Below are 14449 nucleotides of genomic sequence, written 5' to 3' on the forward strand. Positions count from 1 at the left end.
GGCGGGCGCGAGAGGCCCAGAACAAGGCGTGGGGTATCGTCCGTCGGTACCCCACGTCGGGTTACCTATTATTGTTCAGAAGAACAAAGGCGTTCGGAAAAGGTGTCGCCGTGGGGCAAAACGAGAACGTTGGCGCCCCTTCTTGACATCCCTTAACTCATACACCGGCGCATACAATGTCTGGACAGGTATACGAAAACTCAAAGGACATCAGACACACAGCCCGCCCCTCGTTAGTACAACAGCGGACACACTGGCAGACCAGAATAACACACTCGCACAATACTTCCACACGTGTGCAGTTCAGCACACTACACAAACACTTTCACGCAACACAAAACATCCTGTAAAAAGATTCCTTGCATGACAATAATAAGTCCAACACCTCATATAACTCAGCCTTTTCAATTCAAGAGCTGAAGGTAGCTCTCGGCACTTGTAAGCCTTCAGCTCATGGCGTAGACCACAATACACACACAATGTTACAACACTTACACGCAGACAAACTTGAAACACTCCTACACCTGTATAATAAAATATGGCTTTCGGGGCATATTCAAAAGTTTTGGAGGTAGGCCACAGTAGTGGCTTTCCCGAAGTAGGGGAAGGACCCTACCTCTCCTGCCAGTTATCGGCCCATTGCTCTCACAAGCTGCCTGTGCAAGCTCCTCGAGAAGATGATAAATAGGAGACTTGTGCACTTTCTTGAGTACAATGGTCCCCTAGAGGGCTGCCAGAAAGGCTTCAGGGTGGGGCGATCCACGAATGACAAACCTTTCGCCCTTGAATTCATAAACAGTTCTGCGCAACGCTGTCGTTTGACTTTGAGAGGGTCCTATGACCGCTCTTGGCGATACGGCATCCTCAGTGACCTGAGATCTTTCGCTTTTTTAGTCTATTTGCTAAACACCCTGGCTAGTTACTTGTCTGAATAAACGTTTCGCGTAAGAGTTTCTAATGCACTGCCAAGGATTCATGTGCGAAAAAAAACGGCGTGCCACAAGGTGGAGTTCTATGCTGTACTCTGTTTATAATAAAAATGAACTCTTTTGGTAAGGCACTGCCACCTGCCATTTCTTCCTCTATGCGTGTAGACGACGTGGAGCTACCTTTTAAATCATGTAATATATCAATCTGTGAACGTCAGGTCAAGCTTGGTGTTAAAAAACTTGCCAGCTGGGCAGACAAGAATGGTTTTAAACTCAATCCAGAGAAAAGTTCTTGTGTTCTGTTCGCCAGGAAGCGCGGGATTCATCCGGACCCAGATATTACTCATAATGGCGTTTCAATTCCTGTTGAACTGGAGCGCGAGTTTTTCGGTGTAACTTTCGATAAAAAACTAAAATTTGTTTCCCACTTGAAATAATTTAGGCAAAAATGCCTAAAAACTGTGAATATTCCTAAACTTCTCTTCCACCAGTCGTATGGTGCAGACAAGCAACTGCTGCTGCATGTGTATAGCGCCCTATTGGGATCTCGCTTGGACTACGGCGGTGTCGTATAGGGGTGCGCAACAAAAACGGCCCTAAAAGTGCTAGACCTGTCGCTACATTTGGGGCTACGCCTTGCATTTGGCGCTTTTCGCACTACCCCCGTCCAAAGTCTGTATGTTGAATGCTATAAACAGTCCCTACATCACCAGAGGCTGGACATGAATGTTTAGCATGCCTCAAAAATCAAATCTTTGACAAATCATCCTTTCTCTCTGACCATTAGTGATGCATCCTCACAGCAAATCATTTTAAATCGTCCATCAATATCCATGCCGTTTCCTCTCAGAATGCAAGAAAAAGCTTCTGAGCTAGCAGTCCCATTTTGAGGCATCCACAAGGCACCCATCATTGATTCCATTGCACCATGGCATCTCCACCCTGGTGTTGCGTTACCTGTCTTTTTGGCAATTGAACAAGAACAGGTCACCAAGAATTGCGAATCTGCAGCATTTATTGTTTGCGCAGAACAACCACCATTGTGGAGAATTTTTCAGTGAGGCGTCCAAGACTGCAACTGCTGTGGCTTGGGCTACGCATGGGCCAAACTTTCATATCAGTAAAACAATGGACCTTTTAAACAGTATATTCGCCGCAGAAGCATGCGGTATTTTAATTGTCTTAAATCACATAGTTAAGCTTCAAATTTTCTAATTCATTGGGTACATGAACCCACTGTGCGTTGTACGCGCACATGCATCAGGAAACCGTTTTAAAACTTAAAAACAATCATGTTTTTAAGGCTATCATGTCTGAATATGCATCAAACCTACAAATAACTTTCTGTTGGGTTCCAGGAAAACCGGTAACAAAACCACGGATCAAATGGCCACTGCTGCTACATTCTTGAATACAGTTGAGATAGCAACAGTGCCGTATACAGACATGAAACCACACAGCATACGCGAACTCTTCAAGACATTGCAAATACACTGGAGTGAGCAGACAGATAACAAGTAACACGTTATAAAACCACGCTTTGGACCATACACCACTGACACACGCAACAAATACACATAAGTTGCCCTTGGTAGGTTACGGATAGGGCGCACACATATCATACACTCGTACTTCCTCACGGGGTCTTCAAGACCTCTGGTAGCGGGTGTGGAGGTCCCCTATCCGTAGTTCACATACTCATTCAATGCAACGAACTTGACACAACACGACGCAAACATTTCCCACAACTATAAAAACTCCACATCCCACTACATCCAGCGTTTTCCCTGTGTGAAGATCCGATGTTTTCTGTGACGCGCGTTTTGAAATATTTAGCTTAAGGTAAATTGTAGGCCTAATTTTATACCACACACGTTCAATCCCTGGCCTTATACACCATCCATTCTCATTGTCGTTTTCTGATGCTACTCCAGTTTTTGCTGACCTATCTTAGTGATTACGGTTTCACCACTCATATATAACCACTCTTTTGGCGCTCTTAGCCACACTTGGCCTTGCGTCATTAACATGGAACCATCATCATCATTTTTCCTCGACCGCGGCAGCCGCTTTTCTTATGGGGATGAGAAGTGAAACCTAAAACCCAAAACACAAAAGCAAAAAGCAAGAAGCCCGTGTGTAAAGATTCCCAGGAAGCAAGGTTATTCTGGAGTCGTACACTACGGCGCGCGTCGTCGCCTGTGTAGCGTCTGCGCATGAAACCTTTTAAAAATTCTATCAATCAATCAGCATTTTTCGTTTGTTATAGGGAGGGTCAGTTTTTACATTTTAGGGGCCAAGCTCCTCTTGCTCGGGCCCTGTCCCATCCCTTGTTGTTGCCAAGCACGGCGGAATGATGATGATTTTCGCAGGATCCCCCTAGGGATTTGCCAACCAAACATTGGCCGAAGAGGTCAAAACATTCAACGCGTTCGTTGCTACCCAACAAGGAGGAGAGGAAGAAGAGGAGGTTGTCATTCATCGCCTGCGAGCTGAAGACACGTACCGCGGATTACGCGACACAAGACGCTCTGCAGAAGGCGACGGCGAAGGTGGCTAAAATGTCACAAACCAAATTCGCCAACTTACCCATTGAGATTCTCATCGTCTAAAACATGCCCTACATAGTCACCACAAATATCGAAGTCATTGACGAGCTACTCAACGGAGCGGTGGAAAGCTTGACGTGTCGAGTCTTTATATGATGTATTGGCGAATGTTTCACGGTTTTACCGTTAAGCATTTGAGCTTCGCCCCTGTCATCATCTTTCACTTCGTGGAGATGACGGGATTTTTTTTCTCGTCACTCATCAGCATCGAAGAGCAATTACCGCTATCACAGGCTTCAAACAGCTTCCGGGCACTTGTATGTTAAATTTCAATTTGAATATGGCACTTTCGCATTCGTAAGGACTGCGTCATATGCACCAGTCGTTTTCATGCCGCCTGGGTTAGCTAGCCTGAGAATATTACCGGCATTTTAGATGCGACGCTGAGAGGAGCATCTCTTGCCGGCGCCCCTGTCCTGCGTCCGTCGTCGTCAGCGTCCGCGTCCGTGTCCGCATAGCTGCGTCTCTCCTTCGCTCACCCCCTCTCCTCTCGCCGTGATAGCCTGCCCTCTCCCCCAACATCTGTGACGCGCGCAGTGCGGCGCGCTCTCTCACTCCGCCGGTGGGCGGCACTGCGCGCGGTGCAAGCGCGCTTTGAGCATGTGCAGCCCCCTCTCTCCGCGGTCTCCTCTCCTTCGGGCGCGCTGCGCATTACGCGGAGTGCCGCGCTCCGGCCGGTCTCTCAGTCGACGGTCGTCCGTGCTACGTTCTCTCTCTCTCTCTCTCTCTCTCTCTCTCTCTCTCTCTCTCTCTCTCTCTCTCTCTCTCTCTCTCTCTCTCTCTCTCTCTCTCTCTCTCTCTCTCTCTCTCTTTCTTTTTTTCGCATTAACCGACGATTGCTCACGCCAACGGAAACGCACAATCGACCCAACGGAAACGCACAATAGAACCCCCTTCAGCGTCGCATCACACCAGGGTTCCCGCGAGGGGAGGTGAGCGTAATTTTTTTTCAGTTTACCTCAATAAGCTGGGCATCCAATTTAGTTGTTGCTATTAGCTTTTTTCACCGCGCTTTTATTTCATTCTTTATTACCCAGTGTGTATTTTCTTTTTTTTCCGTCTTTTTTCGGAATTGCGTGCAAAAAAACCATAGAGTGCCCGCACCATAAAACATATTTCTCAGAGGCGTTTAGTTATTTTTTGGTAAAGGTCATTTAACGTGTCCGATTGTTTCACAGAACAGCTTTGTTAATCACTCTCCATCGGGAATACCCAAGGTCGCCTGAGTCTAACCGCCACGCTCGAACAGGTCGTGCGCGCCAGGGAGCCCGTTGGCTGCCGTTTTGCCTAGATGCCGCCTACCTACAATTGTGGCTTTGTTTTTCCAAATTTGCAAATCTCGTCCTCATTGAAAGTACATGAATGGCATCGTCTCAATGTAAGTGGTATGGTCAATAAAGATTTCCAAGATTTGGAATGTACCCCCCGAAAGCTTACACCCGGGTAAGAAAGTTTTAGGTACAGAAGTTAAATGGAGAAAAAAATAGTTTCTAAATAATAGCATTATGGCCAGAAACATTGCGAAAACGAGTAGCCGATAAATTAATATATCAAATTTGAGCACGAAAAGGTTATCAAGGAAAGACGGGCTATCAGGATGATAGAGGAGTAAAGTATGACATCAACTGATAGATAGTTCACACTGTCAGCTTAGCGTGCAAAATTCTGTAGCGCACGCGGGATATGGTTGACATTTATGTGTTGCGGTGTACTTTACAATAACTCAACGACCCAAATCGACGGGAGAGACATGAGTGGGTAGACAGTTCATTGACAGATGATTTGTTCGATTTCCTCTGCGAAATGGGGGATAAGGAGTGGTTCACTATGTCAGAAGGAAGATCGTTTCATTCCGTTGATGTTTTAAAAAAAAACAAAGAGTAATGGGCAGTAGTATACGCATGGGTTGGGATAAACAGCTATTAAGAGGATGACACGGCATGAAAGAAGATAAGCTGGAAGGATACCTTCGTTCAGGTGTAATGCATGATAAAACGTATGAAACAAGCACAGTCGTGAAATCTTGCGTCGTGACGTAAGTTAACCAAGTTAGCTTGAGATTTTAGTTCGTTGACGTTGGTATAATAGGCGCAGTCTGATTAAGTAAATCTGGCCGCCATTTTCAATGAATTCAAATGTTTTAATAAGAGTGAATTGGTGGGGATCCCGGTGGGAACATTAACATTAAAGCTTCGGGCGGACAGGTGTTGGATAGGTTAAAGGTTTAACAGAAGGTGGGGCTAGATGCATATTTATTCGGAGATAGCCAAGAACGCGGTTGGCGTTTTGTGCAATGTCCATTATATGGCATGCCCACGAAATATCCGAAGTTAGACTGATGCCGATGTATTTACATGAATTAAAGGCGGTAATTTCAGTATGAAACACGTAGTATTGTGTGGATGAAGAAGACTGTCGGTGGTGAAAGGAAGTGACACAAGTTTTGGTTTTGTTGAAAGACATCAGCTATTTTTTGCACCATGATTGAATGAAACAAACATTAAACTGTAGTATGAAAGTGTCGTTTCAATGTGAACAGGACGTAAATGACACCATTGTTTGTTGAAAGACGACTGTTAGAAGCTAAGCGATTGCGGAGGTCAGTAATATAGATTACGAATAGTCAGTGACCAAGAACGGTGCCTTGAGGTACGCCGGTGGTTACAGAGGATAGGGAGTAGCGTTGGTTACTAGCACAAAAGAAGTGCTTACTGTTAGTGACATATCCAACTAAAAATAAGGTGACTAAGGTTAAGAAGCGAAAGCTTCAAAAATACTATACTATGTGAAACTTTGTCAAAGGCTTTTTTTTGAAAACAATAAAAGTGGCTTCTACAGGTAAGTTAATATGGAGGCTACAACTCATGTCGTTAATTAACAGGTCGAGTTGAGTGTCACAGGAAAGTTTTTTTTTGAAAACCATGTTTTTTATGGTTAAAGAAATGTACAGAAAGTAACAAAGTACGATATGGGAATTGATTATATGTGCTCTTAATGTACACCACACACTTGTGACGTAAATGGGGAAATAATTACTCGGTGAAGATGAAACACGATGATGAAGTTGATATAAAGCACACGTACGTTGTCACTTGACCGCGGTGACCCTTGGGAACCCGCCTAATACCAAGGTACTTCCTCACAAGGTAGGGCGCTCCTATAAGTAAAATTGGTGGCAGGTTATGTCAAACGGGTGGACTCAATGTCGTTTGGTTGCGGTTGTCCACGATGAGGAATGTAAGCTCGCCATTCGACTATGACGTCATCCGTTTGTGCAGCACCAGCACTTGCTTGAAGTATAGGACCATGGCAGCTGGCACGTAGTACGCCCGGCAATGATTGCTGGTCGCAAAGTGCCAAGCCCAAAAGCAATTTTCCTCGTTGTTGCTTCGGCAAACCTCGTGGTTTTTCGGTCTTGTGGAGTGGGTCGACCGTCGAGAGAGAGAGAGAGAAAAAGAACTTTATTTGCCAAAAAGTAGAGAGCTTGGACTCTCTTTGCCGCCTTAGTCAGCCAGGAGATCTTGGTCCCTGGCGGCTTCTTCGACCATCTGGACAAGGCATAGCTGCGTTAGAGGATCAGATCTGCGCAGCAGGGTTTCCCAGTGCTCTAGGTGTTTGATATCTATGGGGGGTAGAGGGGTCTTGCTCCGTGGTTTTCTCTGGCATTTCCACATAATGTGCGTGAGGTCTGCGCGGTGGCCGATGTGTTTCACTTATCCGAGAAGATCTCTGGATGGAAGTGACTATAGGCCAGCGGGTTCGGGTAGGTATTGGTTTGAAGTTGCCTCCATGCTTTTAGCCTGCGCAGCGTTGAGGGTGTGGTGGGCCGCTGGAAATTCGCAACTGCTGTGTTTGTAATAATTGGTTATCTCTTTGTACGAGTTGACGCTGTCGAATTTCTCTGAGTGCTCTGTTGCCACTGCGGGGGGGTTAACTGCTGCTCGGGTGACGATCTCGCAAGCAGCTGTGTGGGCCTGTTCGTTGCCCTGTAACCCTTCGTGTGCAGGAGTCCATATAAATTTCGTTGACCGGTAATTTGGTGCTTGCAGATGTTGAAGCATTCTTGCGGCGACTTGGGATATCCGCCCTTTGCTTTAGCTACGTATGGCTGCCTTCGAGTCGCTGATTATGTATCTGGCTCGTGTTGCGGTGATCGCTAAAGCGATAGCTGCTTGTTCTGAAGATGTAGTATTTTTTGTGAGAACTGTCGCCGAGGAGAGCGTTTGTCCTATGTGGTCCACTACCACCACAGCCATGGCGTTGTTGCCGGGATAGTCCGCTGCGTCTATAAATACTATTTCGGGGTTGTTGCCGTATTGTGCTGTGAGAGCTTGTGCTCTTGCCATTCGCCTGGCCCTATTAAATGTCGGATTCATGTTTAAGGGTAGTGGAGTTGTGCGTATAGGCTCTCGAAGCGTGGCCGGTACGTCAACTTCTTCGGCTTGTGACGATCCTATGGGAATGCAAAGTTCTCTTAGAATTTGTCTCCCCGTAGGAGTTTGGGAGAGCCTTTCAAATTGTGAGATTCGCTGCGCCTCTATGAGCTCGTCGATGTGGTTGTGAATGCCCAAGGCATCGAACCTGTCGTTTGGGGTTGACATTGGCAGTCCAATAGCTCGTTTATATGCCCTTTTATTCATACTGTTGATTTTTTCTTTTTCCCCCTTCTTGATATTAAGGTAAGGGGTGACGTAGATTATCCGGCTGATGATGAAAGCCTGGACGGGTTTTATGGTGCTTTCTTCTTTCATCCCCCCTTTTTGAATCTGTGTTCTACCTACGGCGATTGTGAGAGGAGAGGTTGGTAGCGAAGATGTAAGCGGTTTTATTTCGAATCCACCCAGGTATCCAAGAACCCAGTTAACATTTACTCATACGTCCATATTATACTGCAGACAGTGTGTGCGGCTAATGTTCCTAATTAAATAGGTCGCAGACAATTGCCGAGCTATCTGCGCTAATTTTCCGATGCCTTGAAAGAAACCTTTAGGTATATTTAGGCGCACCAAAGGTACAAAACACTGGCACTTTCCTGCAAAAATAAAATTGACATCACTTGTGAATATCAATTTTGGCCTTGTTCGACGCAGCCGTGGACTAGATGCACTGATGCGCTGTGCTACGTTTACTGTCGATGCGCAACGGCCGTCTTTATGTAGGGAGCGCCAGCGATCTACCACAACCGAGGCACTCAGACGTGGTCATCGCTTATTTCGCGGAGCACTGCTCCCGCTCCAGCCCAGACACCGCTGATAATAATGGTGGCGTGTGCCTGTAATAGTGCGCCTATGATGGTGATTACGATGAATGCAGATGGTGATGCCTTCACCAGAAGCTGAAGTCTCATGAAAACGTGTATTATTATGGGCATCAACTTCAGGTAGAAAATGGGGCTTTTGAGGCTAGATATTTGATATCAAAAGAAATGGAAAGCATTTGGCCGTCAAGTATCAAGTCGACGTTGCGAGGAGAAACAATAGGTTAATGAAGGAACTGTTGTTGTCAAAATATTTCACTATATTTAGGTGAAAATACACTATAAAAAACAAGTGTACATGGTCTAACATGCTTTCTCGTAGTTTGCGCTTCTTAATTTTTTTACCTGTGGTTTAGTTAGGTTCCGAGCTTTTTTCTCATAATTACTAACAATAAAATATAGGACAAAGCTGCATGGAACATTTTTGGCTTAATTTACAAAACAAATTTTGTTCTGTAGGAAGCAAGTAACTAGAAAAAAAGTGTCATGGGCAGATAACGCAAACAAATTTGTTACACCCAAGCGATCCCATGATGAGTAGAAGTTAGCGAACTAAGGGATGATTAGCTTAGGTTTAACAAAAAATTGAGGAACACTTTGGGAAGAGATCATAGTAACAAAGTGTGCGGTATTCCTCATTTTCTTAGACTTTGTTATCAAGTCGACAGGTATATAAAAATGCTAATGTTTAAACAAACGCGTAGAAAATACAGGCGTATATTCGTATTTTAGGAAGTAATAGATCTTTTCCTTGGCTGGGTTTCTATGACAAAGACCAATTTTCGTCCTTCCCGCAGAAAACGCCAAAGGTATACTGCCTTGTTGTTGAAAAGAAGAAGAGGGGTGGGTCCCTTGAAGGACATCCTTTTACCGACCGGTAAGTAGTCCTTTTTCAGGGCGATGTAGGAGGTTGAATATTTCATACCAGCACAAAAAATACATTGAAGTGTTAAAACAAACCGCCTTTATCCTCGAATTGATATACTATGGACGTGTTCCAAAAGAATAAATCTGTTGCCATGTCATTTGGACATCTCGTTAAAAACCTGAAAAAGGTTTTGGAAGAAAATCACTAAAAAACCTTGTATTTACGTTTTAACTAGGTACCGTTGGTTAAGTAATACCTAAAAAAGCAGCTATCCCCAAAACCGTGATTGAAACTTACTTTACTTTCACGCAAGATAAACCCTGATTGTGATTTTTGGGTGCATATGGGCTGTAACGCCATTCCTACTGAGTGTTCCGAATAACACAGAAAACTGCCGCAGAAAACCCTATTATTGTGAGCGTGCAGCGCGTTTAAGCAAGCGCGACTTTCAATACGTCACAGTGATGGAGGGAGTAAAGAACCTTAGCGTCCTTCACTCTCAGCCTTCTCTGAAGAACTGTAAATGTCTACAATATACGAGACATTAAGAGGAAACGGAAACACTTCTCATTAGTGACAATGGAAACGCAATATTGCCCACTGGGCATCCGCTGACGGCTTCTGGGAATAAACCAGGTTTTAGATGCAGATCTTATAGCGGGGGCCTGTCATGCGTCGAACGTGCGTCCGTCCGCACCGCTCCTTTTCACGCCAGCTGTGCGATAACGCGCGCTCGTACCATCCTCTCCTCTTCCCTCCGCTCCCGCGCCGTCTATGCGCTGCGCGCTCCTCCCCTCCGAGGCGCGTCTATGCTCTGCGCGCTCTCTCTCATCCTCCTCTCCACGTCAGCGCGCGCGCTCGTACCCCTCCTCTCCCCTTCTCCTCTCCACGATGTCTGTGCTCGCTAGCGCGCTTTCCCTCCGTGTCTCATTCGCCAGCTGTAAGGTAAAGCGCGCGAATGCGCGTCTCTTTCTCTCGTCTCTCTCTCCACGAGAGCTGCTTTATAAGCAGTGCGTGCGCCCGCTGCCTCAGTTGCTTCGGTTGATTGCGCAGCGCCGTCCGATGCGCTGAATGGCCGCCAACGAATCAGTCAACGAACGGGCTGGCGCACCTTCCAACAGCGACAGTCAGCACGTTAACAGAATGTTAACACCGTTAAACATCGTAATTAACGCCGTTATAACAACAAACGCCGTTTGTGATGCAGGTTGTTTTTTGTAAATGAGGAGGTTAAAATTTACGGTGCGGAAAAGAGTAGACACGATTTGGCTACGGACAAGGACCAAATTATATTCACGGGACAAATTACAAAATAACGTGCACAAATGAACACCCAGCTAATCTAATTAGAACAGTCCTATGATCACAATGTCCCCTGCGAGAAGACCCACTCCAAATTGTTCGCGCTCACGTTTAGGTCTAAGCCGGTGCGTTGACTCGGTGCGCAGAGCTCGGTGCGCTGGGCTCGTTGCCCTTGTCGATGCCGGTGCTGCGCCGGTGCCGGTGAACAACACGTCGTATTTGGCCAGTGTGTTCTGTGGACCGTCTCGTCTGGAAGAGACCAGGTGTTGCTCGGTCTGAAGATCTCCTGAGCGTTGACGCCCAGCTGAGAGCTTCCAGCAGGGATGTGCGGCTCCGGGACGAAGACCCCCTAGGCGTTCTCGCCCAGCCGAGAGCTTCTGGAACCACCTGCTTCCTGCCTCCCGCGCTCGCCACCTCCTCTTCGTCCTCGTTCCCTCTCGCGACCTTCTTCCGCCTCCACCCACACCTCGTCTTCCTCGCTTCCACCTGCCGACCCCTGTCTGTTGAGCAGCGCCTCTTCACAATTGCCCCCATGAAAGAAGTGTTTTGGGGGAAAAATCACTTCCGGTGAAAAGTCCGTCGATGGTCAATGGCTGTTGGCGGGTAACAGTCCTTGATGGTGCAGGTCTGTTGGTCGACGCGCACTTCACTTGCAGTCACTAATAACACTACCACACTTCCACGTCCGACTCTCACTTTGATCACTCTCACACTACATAGCAATGATTCAAAATGCACAGAAACACTAAAAATGCACGGAAATAGTGATAAACCACAGTTCTACGAACCGGGACCGTTCCATGCCCTCACTGAAGGCGGCTCAAGTAGTCCGCACCCATTTGACACAGCACAACCTCTTAAGGTATTACACAGCAATCTAGCACTTTCCTTTCATAAAATAAAGTATTTTCAAGTGTGTCCCTTTCCCTTAGGCATGAGATTGCTAGCCAAGTCGAATTAGTGTCTTCAGTCCGGTTACTTCACATGTACCTTCATCTTCACCTTCTCCCGACGCGTCCATTGGACTCCTTTGGCTGCATGGTCGGGTTGGCTTCTCCAAGGGATTCTGTCAATCGCAATGGTGCCGCATGATGACTCCGGCAACGGCATCTTGAAAGATCGGTACCTTTCGACTGCACCCGCAGCCTTGCGTGTGCGCGCGTTCTTCGGCCCAGTTAATTGAGCTCTCACGGAGTGCGCAACAACTGTAATCCCTTCGTGCGTGAGAACTTTCTTGCGAGAACGTGTTCGTTTCTGCAGGAAGCAGTGTGTCACAGCTTGGTCATTCTCGGCTAGCAACAGCCTTTTGCGCGGGACCACGCGCTTTTGCAGGACTTCCCTGCTCGATTCATTTCTTCGCGCCTGTCGTACGACAGCGAAGCGTTCCGACAGAGAGCGCGTTCCAAACGGCTCGGATGATTCGCCATCTAGGTGTGCACCGCTTACCTCACTCGGCGCATTTACAGTAGGCATGCCAGCACGCGGTTCGTCTGCCCGCGTGCCACACTCAGCACGTTCAACTTCTCGTGCCTGGAACACCACTTCCACCTCTGCGGCTGGCTTTTCAAAATCCTTTCCTTTATCTTCTTTTTTCCGTGTGGCCTCATCGCCGACTGCGACCCACGAGACTCCTCTCTCCCGTGCCCGTAGCTCAATGCTTCCTCCATTCTCCTTGAGGCGACTATCTATCTCAAAGAATTCAAGGTCAAACTCTGCAATTGAGAGCCTCGATGAATTCTTCACGAGCTCTATCTTGCGGTCTAGAGCGGCCAGTTCGAGTTGGAGTCTTCGCACTTCTGCGTTTCTTGCGCGTGCCCTTCTTTCACGAGCAGCACCTGCCTCTCTCTCCAACCATTCCTTCAGATCACTGCCCACCAGGCCTAACTCTTTTCCCACTGCGAGCAATTTGTCCATGTCCATTCCGGCGCCAAGTGCTCTCCTCTCTGCTGCGAAAATTCCCTCCTCGACTCTCTGGAAGTTACGCAGAGAGTCCTGTCGCGGACGCCATTTTTGTGATGCAGGTTGTTTTTTGGAAATTAGGAGGTTAAAATTTACGGTGCGGAAAAGAGTAGACACGATTTGGCTACGGACAAGGACCAATTTATATTGACGGGACAAATTACAAAATAACGTGCACAAAGGAACATCCAGCTAATCTAATTAGAACAGTCCTATGATCACAATGTCCCCTGCGAGAAGACCCACTCCAAATTGTTCGCGCTCACGTTTAGGTCTAAGTCGGTGCGTTGACTCGGTGCGCAGAGCTCGGTGCGCTGGGCTCGTTGCCCTTGTCGATGCCGGTGCTGCGCCGGTGCCGGTGAACAACACGTCGTATTTGGCCAGTGTGTTCTGTGGACTGTCTCGTCTGGAAAGACCAGGTGTTGCTCGGTCTGAAGATCTCCTGAGCGTTGACGCCCAGCTGAGAGCTTCCAGCAGGGATGTGCGGCTCCGGGACGAAGACCCCCTAGGTGTTCTCACCCAGCCGAGAGCTTCTGGAACCACCTACTTCCTGCCTCCCGCGCTCGCCACCTCCTCTTCCTCCTCGTTCCCTCTCGCGACCTTCTTCCGCCTCACCCACACCTCGTCTTCCTCGCTTCCACCTGCCGACCCCTGTCCGTTGAACAGCGCCTCTTCACACCGTTATAACAACAAAGATGCTCTGCATCCTCACGATCCCCCTCGGGGAGGTGCGGGTAATTTTTTTGTATATCTAATTATATGTAAAACGTTCAAAAGTTCCAAGAAAGCGCATATTACACCTTTTTTGCGTGGTGATGGTAAGAGGGTGAAAAAAAGGCTGAATTTTCGGCACGGCTGAGACGCAAAAAAATTTATCGTGGGTGAAAATCGGATACATTGAAGGCTCCCTTCCTCGGTCGTACCATTTTGCAGGGGCTTGTTGCATTTTGTCAATGTCTGCCGATAAAAAAAAACTATCACGAAAAGGATGAAGATTATTTTAGATCAAAGATATTACGACACTGTACGTCAACAAAGAGCCGTATACGGTCTTTTTAAAAGTGGCAATGAAGAGCAGCCTAATAAGTGCAGGGCAGGCATGATTGTTGAGTCAAAACAGTTCTTGTTCAGATACAACGAAGGCTGGCAATTATAGACAGTGCCCATTACCACAACTACAAATACTTATTCAAACCCCAAGAAACAAATTGGATAAGAGTGAATGGGTTTCAGCCCTGCAAGGTCAACAATGCATGAGCTCCAAGAGACACCTTCACTCATACTCAAAAGGAAAATGCTGAGAACGTTCTTCCCAATAAACTGAATTTTTGCAAAAAAAATTTATCTCTAAAACCCCTGTATAGAACAAAAACACGCAGTAGATTTTATTATGCCATTAATAGGCGCTTACACAAGTGATCATTTGCTACCTCGTATACTTGCCGCAAAGTCAAGGCCTTTGGAGTTTAATTTAAAACCGGAATTTTTCGGGTCCGGTTGGAGTTCGGGTTCCAGCCTTTTGGGT

The 14449-nt window shown here is 46.9% G+C and overlaps 1 long non-coding RNA gene across 1 annotated transcript in view; it reads left to right on the top strand.

Moving 5' to 3' along the window:
* LOC144139418 (uncharacterized) overlaps positions 1 to 14449 on the top strand; it is a 72581-nt gene that overhangs the window by 29469 nt on the left and 28663 nt on the right. The window contains exon 3 of the long non-coding RNA XR_013316201.1: positions 9593 to 9672. This is a non-coding gene — a long non-coding RNA (uncharacterized LOC144139418). The remainder of the gene's footprint in view (positions 1 to 9592; positions 9673 to 14449) is intronic.

Source organism: Haemaphysalis longicornis, unplaced genomic scaffold (genome assembly GCF_048455015.1).
Source record: "Haemaphysalis longicornis isolate Haplotype H1 unplaced genomic scaffold, Haemaphysalis longicornis Haplotype H1 scaffold_5, whole genome shotgun sequence".
Taxonomy (NCBI): domain Eukaryota; kingdom Metazoa; phylum Arthropoda; class Arachnida; order Ixodida; family Ixodidae; genus Haemaphysalis; species Haemaphysalis longicornis.